Source organism: Balaenoptera physalus, assembly GCF_965194825.1.
Source record: "Balaenoptera physalus genome assembly, chromosome: 7".
NCBI classification, from domain to species: Eukaryota; Metazoa; Chordata; class Mammalia; order Artiodactyla; family Balaenopteridae; genus Balaenoptera; species Balaenoptera physalus.
Window position 1 is genome coordinate 95,721,856 of NC_138886.1, and position 13,371 is coordinate 95,735,226.

The following is a 13,371-nucleotide window of genomic DNA, read 5'->3' on the forward strand; positions in this document are numbered from 1 at the left end:
GATTCATTCTCTTCACTGCCTCCTCCCCCAATCCACGGAGTGATATTAGACCAGTATTTCCTCTCTCCAAAAGTGTTATTCCTTCCTTACAAAAAAGGCAGGAAGTCAAGACTCAGAGTGTCAAAATCACTCGCCTGGTGTCACATAGCTAGGACGCGGAGGAGTCCAGTTTAAACCTGGTGTGTTTGAGCTTACAGCTCATGCTTTCCTCTTATCAGCCCCCCTGCCCACCACACCCCCCCCATCCTGGCCATGGGGCCTCCATCTCACTGACTTTAATGGGAAGTGAGCCCAGGGAGAGAGAAAGATCAGCTAACATAAAGGGTAAGAGACAGCTCTTTAAATCTTGCAGATGGTGTACCCTTCGGGCATTAATAATGAAACTAACATGAGAAATATCATCTAGATTCCTCCACAGCACATTTTAATACCCAGTTTCTGAAAAGAATGGGGCTTTAAACAGCTACCTAATGCACTACTTTAGTCATCAGATTTCACCGATGTCCACACTTTGGCATTCTGAACCAGCAGCTTGAGCTACCTAAAAAAAAAAAAATGCTAGGGACACAAAGAAAAATATTTGTGTTTTTAGAATAAACCTTGTCTGAGATCTAATAACTGATTTGAAAAAGGGAACTCCTCATTCCAATACATATACCACCTGCAAAAAACTCAGAGCCAGGCAGCAACTAATTCAAGTCACGTGTTTCCAAGCCACATAAAATTAGTTTCTTAATTTCCTTTCTTCCAATCCATTAAAAGAATTTACCTACATGGGGCCAGTCATCCTCACCTTAAGTTATGGCCATTTTCATTTCTGTGGAAGTTCTGGAAGGCAGTTACTTACCTCTGCAATTAGGTCTCCATTTTCTGCATGAACTTGAGCAATTGCTCCAATTTCCTTGCACCGAGAGAAGACCTTGTACAGCTCCCCATCTCTCAGCATGTACAGATCTTTATAGGCCATGAACATCTTGAAGGAGTTCACACCTTTATCTTGGGTAAGGATTTTCATTTCTTCTTTAACCTAAAAGGGCACAAAAACCACAACAAAATGTCACTCTTTAATTTAAAGATAATATCAGCATTCTCCAAAATCTTGCATTCAGAAGAAAATGAAGTAAAATAAGGACATCAGTTGAACTCCAGAAAAATGTAATTAAGGTCTTGATCTTTCCCCTAGGTTAGACCTCATTTCATGTGATGAATTGCTGTTGCTACGATACTTTTATTTTTTTTAAATTATTTATTTATTTTGGCTGCGCTGGGTCTTAGTTGCAGCAGGCGGGATCTTTAGTTGCGGCATGTGGGATCTAGTTCCCTGACCAGGGATCGAACCCAGGCCCCCTGCATTGGGAGTGCAGAGTCTTAGCCACTGGACCACCAGGGAAGTCCCTACGATACTTTTAAATCATGAAAGAGTTAATAGTATTTCCCCCAAATACTTCATTGTTATACTTGATGAAATTCTCAGCATCTATCTCCTGATGAGAAGAAATTATTCTAGAACATGAAAACAAAGCCACTGGCAGCAACAGAAGCAATTGTGTCTCTAGAAGGAATCAGAGCTAATGCGAAGTAAGGGTTTGGGGTCAAATCTGAAACCTACAGGATGAGTTCAGAGATGAAGGTAGTGGAAGATGCAGACTGAGCCACTGGCAGCTCCTGGGAGTTGAGCGACTCTGGACCTGTCAGAAGCCTCAGGAGCCTTCTGGGTTGCCAACTAAAAGGTTCTGATCACCGATTCCAATGTGTGGAGGTGGGGAGGTTCCCCACCCTCACCAAGCAGCTCTCCAGACACCAGCAGGGGGGTATCCTACAATTAAACTCAATTTTCACACTATCTACCTGCACCAGGTAGACTGCACTGGATTCCACAAGTTAAGCGTTCAGTGCTATGGGGTGTCCAGGTTGTTACCTGCACTTCTGACCAACTGGCTATAAGTCAGAGCTTCCCACAACCCCCTCCATGGGTTCGATTAATTTGCTAAAGCGGTTCACAGAACTCAGAGAAACATTTTACTTACTGGATCACCAGTTTATGATACAAGGAAACGATAAAGGATATAGATGAACATCTGGATGGAAGAGGTACGTCACAGGGCAAGGAATGGCGAAAGGGCACGGGGCTTGAATGCCCTCTCTGAGAGCGCCACTCTCCCCAAATCTCCATTTGCTCACCATCCTGGAAGCTCTCCAAATCCTATCCTTTTAGGTTGTTGCGGAGGCTCAATTACACAGGCATGATTGATTAAAGCATTGGCCATTGGCAACTGATCCAGACTCCAGCCCCTCTGCCCTCCCCGGAGGTCAGCTGGCTGGGACTGCAATTTTCAACCCTCTAATAATACAGTTGGCTCCTGGGTCAATCAGCCCCCATCTTTAGGTGCGGTCTAAAAATCACCTCTTTAACATAATAAAAGACACTTTTGTTGTTCTCATCACTTAGGAAATTCCAGGGGTTTTAGGAGCTCTGTGCAGGAAATGGGAACGAAGACCAGACATGCATTTCTTATTATAAATCGTAACATCACACCAACGGTAAGGGACAAGTTCAGATCAAAACTAGCTTAGTAATTGCCCTTGCAGGTCCAATTCTAGTCTCATCAAAGACTAAAAACTTCAAAGGAAAAGTCAGAAGACTTGATCAAATAAAATTGCTTGAATTTCTACATGTTAAAACAAAAACCCCCACACACATACAAATAAATATATATATATAACATAAAATATAAAACAAAAATATACAACAAAACATAAAAATGTATAACAGACATAGGATTATAGCTTTTAGTTAATAAAAAATTTAAAAAGAGTTATTGCTGTTTCTACTTGCTAAGAAAAGCCCTAACATTCTAGGTAAAAAATGTTACAGTTCAAACAGTATATACAAATGACTAATAAACATGGAAAAAATGTTAACCTTCCTACTGATTAAAAAGTACAAAATAGGGACTTCCCTGGTGGCACAGTGGTTAGGAATCCGCCTGCCAATGCAGGGGACATGGGTTCGATCCGGGAAGATCCCACGTGCCGCGGAGCAACTAAGCAGGTGCACCACAACTGCTGAGCCTGTGCTCTAGAGCTCGTGAGCCACAACTACTGAGCCTGCGTGCCACAACTACCGAAGCCCGCGTGCCTAGAGTCCGTGCTCCACAACAGGAGAAGCCACTGCAATGAGAAGCCCACAGACAGCAATGAAGAGTAGCCCCTGCTCGCCAGAAGTAGAGAAAGCCCGCGTGCAGCAACGAAGACCCGACGCAGCCATAAATAAATAAATTAATTTATTTTTTAAAACAACGCAACTTTTCCCTACTGAATCAGTAAAGTTTTAAAAATGACAATATCACATATTAAGTTACTCACTTCCATCACTATTTATTCCTTTACTAATTTTCCTTACTTTCCTCCATGGCGCTTTATCACCTGGCATATAATATAGTTACTTCTTGATGGCCTGCCTCCTCCTCTAGAATTTCCACCCCATAAGAGCAGGGCCTTTGTACAGTTTGTCCCTTGCTATATCCTAGAAGAGTGCCTGGTCCATAGTGGCCACTCAATAGCTTTTTGTTGGATGAATAAATGCATGAAAAGGAACGGCAAACACCAAAATGTTGAGAGTGGTCATCACTGAAATGATGGAATGGGTTCCAAGGTACATTAAGTGACAACAGCAAAGGTAGGACTTGGGATAGTGTGCCTCATTTTTTTAAGCTTCAAGTTCATATTTTCTACCATGAGTCTATTATTTTTTATAGTCAGAAAAAAAATGCTTTAAACATTGTTGGAATATTCACACGATGGGGTTCCCAAAGGGAATTATAATCTGCATTGCTCAGATGAAATACCTATTACTCCCTGAGTAGAAGAGCCTTTCTGAAGGTGACCTCGTTAAACGTCCCTGTCATCCACATCCATACCCATGGGTAAGTCTCACTATACTGTATTGCTCTCGCACCATCAGCACCACCTGGGAGCTTGTTAGAAATGCAGAATCTCAGGCCCTGCCCCAGACCTACTGCTATGGGTTGACTGTGTCCCCCCAGATTCATATGTTGAAGTCCTAACCCCCAGTACCAAATGTGACCTCACTTGTGTAAAAAATTAATAAATAGAAACCTCAATTAAGCGGATGTCGGGAGACCAGAAGGGGTAGCTCTCACACCTGCATATCAACACAGGGGGAAAAAAAAAAAAAAAAGACTCCTTTCTTAGCAAGGGCTCAGCCAATGAAAAGTCACGGGCTCTTTGTTTACTACAGCCCTCCCAGCTTCCTTTCCCCCTCTATGAAAGCCTGCTCCTTCCCTTGCCCTGCGGGGACTTGCACGTGGCTGGCCAAGCTTGCAGATCCTGAACTGCAATTCTCTGCTGATCCCAAATAAACCCATCTTTGCTGGAGAAATACCCAGCAGTCTATTTGTTTCAGGTCAACATTTGGAAATAGGGGCATTGCAGATGTAATTAATTAAGATGAGGTCAGGGCTTCTCTGGTGGCACAGTGGTTGAGAATCTGCCTGCCAATGCAGGGGACACGGGTTCGTGCCCTGGTCTGGGAAGATCCCACATGCCACGGAGCAACTGGGCCCGTGAGCCACGATTACTGAGCCTGTGCGTCTGGAGCCTGTGCCCCGCAACAAGAGAGGCCGCGACAGTGAGAGGCCCGCGCACCGCGATGAAGAGTGGCCCCCACTCGCCGCAACTAGAGAAAGTCCTCGCACAGAAACGGAGACCCAACACACCCAAAAATAAATAAAAATAAATAAATTAAAAAAAAAAAAAACCTTTAAAAAAAAAAAAAGATGAGGTCAGCAGGGTGGACCACAATCCAATAAGATTGGTGTCTTTAGTAAAAGGGGAAATTTAGACACACACACACACACACACACACACACACACACAACATCATGTAAAGATGATGGCAGAAATTCAGGTGATGCTCCTACAAATCAAACAATACCAGAGATTGTCAGGAAACCACCAGAAGCTGGTGAGAGGCATGAAAGAGATTCTTCCTCACAGCCCTCAGAAGGAACCAACACGGCCAACACCTTGATCTCAGACTTTTAGCCTCCGGAACTGTGAGACAGTACACTTCTGTTGTTTCAGCCACCCAATTTGTAGTTCTTTCTTACAGCGGCCCTAGCAAACTAATACACTTACTGAACATAATCTGTGCTTTAACAATATTCACCAGGTAATCATTTGCATATTAAAGTGTGAGAAACGCTGGTAAGGGCAAACATCTTCACCTTTGCTCTATCTTATAAAACAAGAGAGGGAGGAAAGGAGGAAGCGAGAAGGGAAAGAAGGAAGGGAGATAGAGAGGAAGGATGGGAGGGAGGGAGGGAAGAAGGAAGGTAGGAAGGTAGGAAGACCCTAAAAGCACGAAAGAGATAAGATGCCTCAGTTAGAATGGCGTTTCTGGGGAAAAATTAACTTTTTCTCTGGACTATAAACCTTGCTAGTATGTTTGCTGAACTATCTGTTAAAGACTGATTACTTGTTTTATATTAACTTGGTGTCTACAGTCCAAATTTGGGAAGGAAGGAGGGACATAAGTTACATGGTAACTTCAAATAAAGTCATCCCGTGAGCCCTTTCTGGCAAAACGAGTTCTGAATTAAGTTCAATGTGGAAAAACATGTTATTGATTTAAACCACAAGTAAAAGTTTCTTCCAAAGTACACATACATGTTTTCACGGGAAAAAAAATAAACATATTTTAACATCTCTCAAAACTGTCTTTTCTGTCTGAATCATGTTATCATTTCTGCCATGACCTAAATAATTAGCAGATACGGAAGGTTGTGTAAGCTCTGTTTTGAAATGCTTTGACCAGGTGTTGATGTTCGCAGAGCACCAGGTTAGTGCACAGCTGGGAGAAGGCCTTGAACACATTCCCAGTCTGTCGCTTCCTTGGTTTTTTCCCAGATATTAAAAACATTTCTAACTAAAGTTCTGATCTGTGGGAAAAGACTGCTTAAAAGCGTCCTGTATTGTTGAAGTTGAGAAGTCCAGTACTTTTAAAAATTACATTTAAAGTATTTACAATTCATGAATTAAATATTAGGAAAGTCTTTTGTGAATGAGTATAAGGGATTTATCCTACCACCTTCATATGCTTTAAAATTTTTTTTAGTTTTCTAAATTGATAATACCTCACATGATTCAAAATTCAAACAGTACAAAAGAGTATGCAATGAAAAGTCTTCCCTCCAATTCTGACCTCCAGGAAGCAACCAACATCACCAGCTTCTTATGTTTTGACATTGCCTGTTCCTTGATCTTTGCACAGAGCAAGGACTAAAGGGCTAAATGGAAGAAACTGGACCCCCCAGTGGTTCACCTGCTCACTCCACCATGTCACCGCCACATGAAGGCTGTAGTCACAGCAGACTTTGGGATCAGCCCAGCTTCGCCAGGTCTCGAAGGCCTCGATGAGGGAGTGAGTGGCCTTTGTGAGGAATGGCGAAATCAAGGATCATGGTGGTGCCTCCTGCCAGGGCAGCCTGGAATCACAAGAGAGTTTCAACAGGTTAGCCAACAGTTTTCTAGTTGAGTCATTTATCTCCTTGAACAACATGCATTTGCAAGCACTCGGGCAAACTTGATGGGTCCAGGAAATTGCACAAAGATGCTGCCTGTTTAAAAGATCTAGAGAGACATGAATAGATGTCCCATAAATTAAAGTTTGAAGTATTCAAAGAGCTGGAATTGCTTCTGCAAAAAGAATGACACGTCTGATGAAATGAAAATGGCTTTGACCAAAGAAAATAGTGAAGGCTGTAAAGAAAAACCAAAATGGAAAAACAGAGACGATTCAAACATTTTTCTTCTCAAGAAAACATCATTGTACAATCCATTTCATTAGAATCAATCTTGGTGAACTGTATCTCTAACTACACTGTGTTCCACACAGAATCCTGGGAGACTCACGTGATTCCCACCTCGCCTTCATTCCCCACAACCAACTGGTGACTCCTTAATTCTCAGCTGTCCCCTCTAATCCATCTCCAATGCTCTGGTCTTAGTGTCACCCCTCAGCTTGATCTTTATGTCCCCAATTTTGCTCTTACTTCCTCCAATGCAAACCCCTTTTTGCAATTAGGGGGAAATTCCAAAGCACAGATGGGGCCCCTTGACTCCAAGACTTAAAACTGAATGCTTCTCACTGCCTCTGGAATAGCGTTTAATCTTTTTAACATGATCTACAAGGCCCTGCGCGATCTGCCTCGAAGCTTCTATTTTCCCTGGCATGTTACACTATGTTACATTACAACTGGATTAAAAACTATTAAGTTATTAAATCACGTCTTTGACTAATTACTGGCTTTGATTTTATTTAAACTAAGATTAAAAGATGGTTAAATGTGGTTTTAACTGCTGTGTTCAGACAATGTAGGTGAAAAAAAAAAAACATAGGCAGGGATATACTAGTGCACTGGTTAAGGGCACCGACCAAAGAGGCTTATTGGTTCCAGGGCACAGCTCAGATTCAGCACTTATCAGCTATGGTACTCTGAGCAATTCCTTAACCACTTCCTTCCCTCCTTCCTTCCTTCCTTCCTTCCGTCCTTCCTCCTTCCCTTCCTTCCTTAATTCGTTCCTTCCTTCTTTCCTTGTACAGTATTGTTCTGTACATTCTGCACATTTGATCCCCAGAACTTATTCACCTTATAACTGGAAGTCTGTGTCCTTTGATCAACAGCTCCCCATTCCCCCCATGCGCCCCGTCCCCAGCCCCTGGCAACCACCATTCTACTCTTGGTTTCTCTGAGTTTGGTTTTTTTAGATTTCACATATAAGTGAGATCATGTAATATTTGGGTTTCTCTGTCTGCCTTATTTCACTTAGCACAATGTCCTCAAGGTCCATCCACTTTGTCACAAATGGCAGGATTTCCCTCTTTCTGGATAATATTCCATTGTACACATACACCATATTTCCTTTATCCACTCATTCACAGATGGACACGTTAATTTATTTATATCTTGACTATTGTGAATAATCCTGCAATGAACGTGGGAGTGTAGACAGCAATTTCTTAACCTCTGTGTGCCTTTGATTCCTAACCTGTAAAGTGAGGACAATAATTGTACCTGAACCATAGGGTTGTTGGGAGGATTAAACTGGGGTGACGTATATAAAGTGCTTAATACCGTGTTTGACTCACGCTAAGTGCTTCATAAGCTTCAGCCCACAATGAGTGATGAGCCTTTGCACCACTGCTTTAGAATCAGGCATTTCCCCACTTTTCATACATTGACTCATCTCACCACCAGAAACATGGTCATGTTACAACAAAGAAGGGAGTGCCACCAGCTTCCCTCCCAGGTCTGCACCCCTGTCACCTTCCCCCCCACTCACAGGCCCCCAGACATGCCGAGTGCTCCCAAGGTCCCAGCTGCTACATGAGCTCTATTCTAGCTCCTTGTTCTTGCTTACTTCAATGGATTTTTATTTGTCCTTAAGTCACTTGGTCCCACTCCAACTCTTTTTGCTCTCAGAAATCTCACTATTTATACAGGATCCTGTACTTTATCTTTCGATAACAATTGCCTTATGCGTGGCAAAACAATGCATATTTGCATTTCTTAAGAAATCCCTATTGGTATAATGACAATACCAGAAAAAATCCCTTAGGCTCTATATTTTTATTCGAATGCAGATTAACCTTCTCACCTTCTTCCTTCTAAAATGTCTTCTGACAGATATCCCTTGAGGCTGAAGGGCATTTTTCTAATAGAAAGTGCTGTTAATTAAAGTGTTGGAAGAAAGTACTTTTTTAGTGTCTACTGAACTAGAAAATCAAGCTTAAAGAGCAATTCTTTCCATATTAAATGTCTATCACATGCAGGATGTGGGGAAACTAGATACAGTGCTGGTAGAAATATAAATAAAATGATGCAGCCACTTTGGAAAAGAGTTTGGCAGTTCCTCAGAGAGTTACCATATGACCCATCAATTCCACTCCTAAGTATATACCCAAAAGAAATGAAAACACGTCCACACAAAAACTTGTACACAAATATTCAGAGCAGCATTATCCATAATAATCAAAAAGTGGAAACAACCCAAATGCCCATCTACTGATGAATGGATAAACAAAATGTGGTATATTCATACAATGGAATATTATTTGGCCATAAAAAGGAATGAGGTTCTGATTCACTTGCTACAACTTGAATGAACCTTGAAAATATGATGCTAAGTGAAAGAATCCAGTCACAAAAGATCACATATCATATGATTCCATTTATATGAAATGTCCAGAAGAGATAAATCCATAGACAGTAAGTAGAATAGTGGTTGCCTGGAGCCAGGGGGGTTGGGGAAAGTTGGGGTGATAGCTAAAGGGTATGGGCTTCTTTCTGGGGAGATAAAAATGTTCTAAAATTGATTGTGGTGATGGTTGCACAGCTCTGTGAATATACTAAAGAACATTAAACTGTACACTCTAAATGGCTAACTGGTATTGTATATCAATTACATCTTAATAAAGTTATTACCAAAAAAATGTCTACCCAAGTAAGCCATTACAGGGAGTGAGTGGGCTGTTACACACAATGCAATGAAAAGTCTTCCCTCCAATTCTGACTTCCAGGAAGCAACCAACATCACCAGTTTCTTGTGTTTTGACACTGTCCATTTCTTGATCTGCCCATTTCTTGATCTTGTACAGAGCAAGGACTAAGGGACTAAATGGAAGAAACTGGACGCCCCAGTGGTTCACCTGGTCACTGCACCATGTGACACACTAATAATCAGACACACACAAATAATCAGACCGTCTAGAGGGGGAGACAGAAACATGCACAAACAATTATAATCAAATAATCAGATGGTAATAATAGGTAGCAAGTACACTTCCATAGTAAATGTGGTATAGGAATTGCTAAAGGGAAGTTAAAATTGCTAAGCTCCCTAGAAGAGGAAAAGACTCCTGGGAATTCAGAGAAAGGAAACAGGTCAGAGGAAGCTGGGATTTGAATTAGCATTAGGACATAAATGTGCAGTTGCCGATAAGGATAATAGTATCTAACTTGTAGTGAGTGCTTATTATGTGCCAGGAACTATTCTGATGTCCTAAGTGTTTTAACCATCTCATCAGCTCTGCAGCAGGTCGTATTGTTAACCCCTTTTCAGGGTTGAGGAAACTGAGAACAGCACCATGAAATAACTCCCCACATCTCACAGCTAGAGAGTAACAAAGGCAAGATTGGACGCAGGTCATTGGGCTCCAGAGCCAGTGCTTTCAGTAACAGTTGACAGCAGGGGAGAAACTCTGAGAAAAGGGTCCGTGAGGAAGCATCAGCAGAAAAGTAGTAAAGGGCAGAATGTACATGCAAAAGAGAAACAGACTCACAGATAGAGAACACAAACTTGTGGTTATCAAAGGAGAGAAGGAAGATGGGGAGGGACAAATAAGAAGTATGGGATTAAGAGATACAAACAACTATGTATAGAACAGATAAGCAACAAGGATATACTGTACAGGACAGGGAATTATACCCATTATCTTGTAATAGCCTATAATGGCGTATAATCTGCAAAAACACTGACTCACTATGCTGTACACCTGAAACCAACATACTACTGTAAACCAACTGTACTTTAAAAAAAGATGACTGGGATGTGTGAAGCAATGGTTCCCAGAGGGCAAGGCAGTGGCTGGCTGGCTGCGGGGGTGACGGGAGTCCAGGAGCTGATTTTGGCTGGAGTGACTGAGAGGTGGCAGATGAGGGGACAGAGGAGGGCAGCCGATCTGGTCTTTGGAGGGAGCATGAATTCTGCGGAGTGCACCCTGAGCATGAGGTGCTCAGGCACATGTCCACTCTGTGTGTTTGCAGACAGAGAAACGCAGCCCCGAGCACAAGAGCACTCAAACGCAGGAGAAAGATGTGGCAGTCACCTTGCAGAGGAGGCCAGAGGGGTCCCAAGGTCAGGGGAAATAACCAGAGAGACAGAGACGCCATGGCAACATGCTCCAGAACATACCAACCCTTAGCAAGAAAACAAAACAGGTCTGAGCCAGTGGCTGTTTCTGGGTGGAGTGACTACAGATCCTTTGAATTTTCCTCTAGTTCAATTTTATTTTCAGTAGTTGCTACATTTTCTATAACAAAGCCTAACTTTCAAAAGAAAAAAATAAAGATTTTACATATATGTGATACAAATCCAGGTATGCATGCATATGCCATATAAATTAAGTAGTTCAACTTCGATGGGCCTCTTATGAGACTGAAGATGTGATGGTCAAATGGCCACGTTTTTTTTTTCTTTTTAAACTACAGCAAATTGAAATTCCTGGGGCTATCATTTAAAAGCCCATAAATAAGGATTTATCACAAATGCTCTATCTCCCTAATGAACAGTAAAGGAGCAACCACTTGTCTTCTTTGGTTTCTTCTTGTTCTGTTTCTCCTCCCTAATTTCCTCCTTCTCCTCACCCTCAAAATGGGAACAGATCTAGAAAAACTATAGTGCCTGGGACAGGACAGCCTGGGCCAATCCTAGGCAATGGATTGAAAACGGAACCTGTCTTTTTCCAAACCCCTGGGGCTTTATCCATCCACCTGCCGCAGGGATCCTGGCTGCTACCCTGGGACCTGGCAAACAGTGGCCGGACAGTCAGCGCCCCAGCCTCCTTGGAACCTCTTTTTTCCTCCTGCCTCTTCCGTTCTCTCTGGTTACCCAGGGTCCCTTGGCTGCCCAAAGTTATCTCAAATCCCTATTATTTCAAGATCTGAAACGTTGCCTTCTTTCCACTGGATCCAGGGAGCCACGTGCCAGAGCTGCAGTTCTATAATCCCAATTAGAGGGGACACCAGGAGCTGTGAAGGAGACCTGCCCCTCCCGGGAAGTATCTGCCTCTTGAAAGAAGAGCTTGTTCAAATGCCCAGTCCTGGGTTAAGCATCTTACACACGTTAGCTCATTGAACGAAGCCTTGCTACAGTCCTGAGAGGTAGAAATTGCTTTTCTTATTCTACAGTTGACGATAATGAGGCTCAGAGAGGTCAAATGACTCTCCAGGGTCTCACAGCTGGTAAATCCTCATTGGGAACATGGAGGAGGATACAGCTTTGAGCAGGAGGTCTTACATTCAGCCTACTCTGAGCCTCAACCCTATGCAGGCCATTCCCCCTTATCCCATCTTCCATTTAGTGTGATCTGACTTCCAGCCTGTTGCCCCAGGTCATCAGTGAATCATTACTTGGAGAAAGGCATAGGTTGGTAAAATGAATCAAGCATTTAGGAAACCCAAAGCCATACCAAAACAAAACAAGTCCCATCAAATTATAAATTGTAAATTCACAAATGAGACGCAACTTCATTAAGCTCATGTGATGTTCATCACTGCGACACCTGCCATTGAAATAATGCGCCCCTAGAAGAGTTACAAGGAAAGGCCCATATCAGTGCTTCTTGGCCTCCACACACTTGTTAGCCATGGGATAATTAACTTTATCCAGCAAACCAACTCAGCAGAACATCTCATTCCTAGCTCACCTTGGATATTTTCAGTATTCATTGAATTGCTTTTAACATCAGATGCTTCTAGATTCACTTCACAAAATGTTCACCAGGATCAACATTTGAAGAATGAAGAGAGTTTAGGGGAGGGAGAACCAGTAAAGGGTGAAAATTTCTTTCATATTTTTATATAAAACCTAATTGTTTCCTTTGTATTTATTGCTGATTGACTTCTCCTTTATTTGTCAGGTAGCCAAACAAAATGCGTTTGCCTTTTCTAATCTTGGCTCATAAATCAGTTCTTTCAGCTCCTAATTACTTTGGCTGTTCTCCCTTGAAAACCTTCCAATTTGTCTAAAACCTTGTCTTGAGGGGAAAAGAGCATGTGCTGTCTTACGTGAAAACGTGATAGAACATAAATTGGGATAAACTCTTAACCAACAGTGGGGTCATAATATGACAGAACACAAGACTTTATTTAAGACTGTATTAGGTTGTAAATCATTATTGAAAGCATCCCAAGGATTTTCTTTCCTTTTATGGGGTCACTGAATTTTCATTTCTAAGCTCATCCTAGAACAAGTGACTTTGTTTCCCTAAAATTTATCAGAGGACCTGCTCGACCCAAATAAAACAAAAAGAAATCCAACAGTACATTTGAGCCTTAGGGAGAAAAACACGTGGCTGAATTTTCAGACTTCTCATAGTCACTAAGACTTAGGAGAACAAACTTCATGATCCCAGTTTACGTTCCAACTCTAGAAGCATATCCAGCTTTGTAAAGATGTCCTCCACAGTGCCTCTCCACACTCCTTGCCTCCCCAAATGTGAAATATTCATCACACCATCACCCATCCCACTGTGCAAACCACAGACTCAAGAGGCACCCTTGACGT

At 42.2% G+C, this 13,371-nt stretch overlaps 1 pseudogene across 1 annotated transcript in view; it reads right to left on the reverse strand.

Moving 5' to 3' along the window:
* Window positions 1–13,371, reverse strand: part of LOC309664674 (dihydropyrimidinase-like) — a 77,921-nt pseudogene that overhangs the window by 56,754 nt on the left and 7,796 nt on the right. The window contains exons 2-3 of the transcript XR_014268448.1: window positions 6,347–6,509; window positions 848–1,027 (exon numbers count right to left, since the gene is read on the reverse strand). The product of XR_014268448.1 is annotated as a dihydropyrimidinase-like (transcript). The remainder of the gene's footprint in view (window positions 1–847; window positions 1,028–6,346; window positions 6,510–13,371) is intronic.